We start from the raw sequence: 3,525 nt of genomic DNA, 5'->3' as shown, positions 1-3,525 counted from the left end.
CAGATCTGGTTTTTACTAGATATTACTGTACTTTATTTTTTTATTATTTAAATAAAAAACATTTAATAATATATAATTTAAAATTTCAAAAATAAAAAATTTAGTTTTTTAAAATTTTTAATTTTTTTAAAAATATTTTTTATTTTTTTATTCACCGATAATGCTACACTTAGACACTAGACTTTTTTTACTGCACTTGTTCACAAATTAAGAATAAATTAATTTAAAAATTTAATTTTTTAATTTTTTGTATATTTTTGGAATTTTTTATTTTTTTCAACAAGAAAAAAATTTTAGTTTAAAATAAAAAAAATAATAAATTTACAGATCTGTTGTTTACTAGATATTACTGGACTTTATTTTTTTATTATTTAAATAAAAAATTTAATAATATAATTTAAAAATTCAAAAATAAAAAATTTAGTTTTTTAAAATTTTTAATGTTTTTAAAAATATTTTTTATTTTTTATTCTCAGATAATGCTACACTCAGACAGTAGACTTTTTTTACTGCACTTGTTCACAAATTAAGAATAAATTAATTTAAAAATTTTAATTTTTTGTATATTTTTGGAATTTTTATTTTTTTACAACTAGAAAAAAATTTTAGTTTAAAATTTAAAAAAATAATAAAGTTACAGATTTGTTGTTTACTAGATATTGCTGTACTTTATTTTTTATTATTTAAATAAAAAAATTTAAAATATAATTTAAAAATTCAAAAAAAAATTTAGTTTTTTAAATTTTTAATTTTTTAAAAATATTTTTTATTTTTTTATTCTCTAGATAATGCTACACTCAGATAGTAGACTTTTTTTACTGCACCTGTTCAGAAATTAAGAATAAATAATTTAAAAATTTAATTTTTTAATTTTCTTGTATATTTTTGGAATTTTTTATTTTTTTCAACTAGAAAAATAATTTTTAGTTTAAAATTTAAAAAATAATAAAGTTACAGATCTGTTGTTTACTAGATATTGCTGGACTTTATTTTTTTATTATCTAAATAAAAACATTTAATAATATAATTTAAAAATTCAAAAACAGAAAATTGAGTTTTTTAAAATTTTTACTTTTTTTAAAATATTTTTTATTTTTTTATTCTCCGAATAATGCTACACTCAGACAGTAGACTTTTTTTACTGCACTGTTCAGAAATTAAGAATAAATTAATTTAAAAATTTAATTTTTTAATTTTCTTCTATATTTTTGGAATTTTTTATTTTTTTCAACTAGAAAAATTATTTTTGTTTAAAATTTAAAAAATAATAAAGTTACAGATCTGGTTTTTACTAGATATTACTGTACTTTATTTTTTTATTATTTAAATAAAAAACATTTAATAATATAATTTAAAATTTCAAAAATAAAAAATTTAGTTTTTTAAAATTTTTAATTTTTTTAAAAATATTTTTTATTTTTTTATTCACCGATAATGCTACACTTAGACACTAGACTTTTTTTACTGCACTTGTTCACAAATTAAGAATAAATTAATTTAAAAATTTAATTTTTTAATTTTTTGTATATTTTTGGAATTTTTTATTTTTTTCAACAAGAAAAAAATTTTAGTTTAAAATAAAAAAATAATAAATTTACAGATCTGTTGTTTACTAGATATTACTGGACTTTATTTTTTTATTATTTAAATAAAAAATTTAATAATATAATTTAAAAATTCAAAAATAAAAAATTTAGTTTTTTAAAATTTTTAATGTTTTTAAAAATATTTTTTATTTTTTATTCTCAGATAATGCTACACTCAGACAGTAGACTTTTTTTACTGCACTTGTTCACAAATTAAGAATAAATTAATTTAAAAATTTTAATTTTTTAATTTTTTGTATATTTTTGGAATTTTTATTTTTTTACAACTAGAAAAAAATTTTAGTTTAAAATTTAAAAAATAATAAAGTTACAGATTTGTTGTTTACTAGATATTGCTGTACTTTATTTTTTTATTATTTAAATAAAAAATTTAATAATATAATTTAAAAATTCAAAAAAAAATTTAGTTTTTTAAAATTTTTAATTTTTTAAAAATATTTTTTATTTTTTATTCTCTAGATAATGCTACACTCAGATAGTAGACTTTTTTTACTGCACCTGTTCAGAAATTAAGAATAAATTAATTTAAAAATTTAATTTTTTAATTTTCTTGTATATTTTTGGAATTTTTTATTTTTTTCAACTAGAAAAATATTTTTGTTTAAAATTTAAAAAATAATAAAGTTACAGATCTGGTTTTTACTAGATATTACTGTACTTTATTTTTTTATTATTTAAATAAAAACATTTAATAATATAATTTAAAATTTCAAAAATAAAAATTTAGTTTTTTAAAATTTTTAATTTTTTTAAAAATATTTTTTATTTTTTTATTCACCGGATAATGCTACACTTAGACACTAGACTTTTTTTACTGCACTTGTTCACAAATTAAGAATAAATTAATTTAAAAATTTAATTTTTTAATTTTTTGTATATTTTTGGAATTTTTTATTTTTTTCAACAAGAAAAAAATTTTAGTTTAAAATAAAAAAATAATAAATTTACAGATCTGTTGTTTACTAGATATTACTGGACTTTATTTTTTTATTATTTAAATAAAAAATTTAATAATATAATTTAAAAATTCAAAAATAAAAAATTTAGTTTTTTAAAATTTTTAATGTTTTTAAAAATATTTTTTATTTTTTATTCTCTAGATAATGCTACACTCAGACAGTAGACTTTTTTTACTGCACTTGTTCACAAATTAAGAATAAATTAATTTAAAAATTTTAATTTTTTAATTTTTTGTATATTTTTGGAATTTTTATTTTTTTACAACTAGAAAAAAATTTTAGTTTAAAATTTAAAAAAATAATAAAGTTACAGATTTGTTGTTTACTAGATATTGCTGTACTTTATTTTTTTATTATTTAAATAAAAAATTTAAAATATAATTTAAAAATTCAAAATAAAATTTAGTTTTTTAAAATTTTTAATTTTTTAAAAATATTTTTTATTTTTTATTCTCTAGATAATGCTACACTCAGATAGTAGACTTTTTTTACTGCACCTGTTCAGAAATTAAGAATAAATTAATTTAAAATTTAATTTTTTAATTTTCTTGTATATTTTTGGAATTTTTTATTTTTTTCAACTAGAAAAATAATTTTTAGTTTAAAATTTAAAAAATAATAAAGTTACAGATCTGTTGTTTACTAGATATTGCTGGACTTTATTTTTTTATTATCTAAATAAAAAACATTTAATAATATAATTTAAAAATTCAAAAACAGAAAATTGAGTTTTTTAAAATTTTTATTTTTTTAAAATATTTTTTATTTTTTTATTCTCCGAATAATGCTACACTCAGACAGTAGACTTTTTTTACTGCATCTGTTCAGAAATTAAGAATAAATTAATTTAAAAATTTAATTTTTTAATTTTCTTCTATATTTTTGGAATTTTTTATTTTTTTCAACTAGAAAAATTATTTTTGTTTAAAATTTAAAAAATAATAAAGTTACAGATCTGG

This window comes from Arachis hypogaea, chromosome 1 (assembly GCF_003086295.3).
Source record: "Arachis hypogaea cultivar Tifrunner chromosome 1, arahy.Tifrunner.gnm2.J5K5, whole genome shotgun sequence".
Taxonomy (NCBI): domain Eukaryota; kingdom Viridiplantae; phylum Streptophyta; class Magnoliopsida; order Fabales; family Fabaceae; genus Arachis; species Arachis hypogaea.
This window is presented reverse-complemented; position numbering follows the sequence as displayed.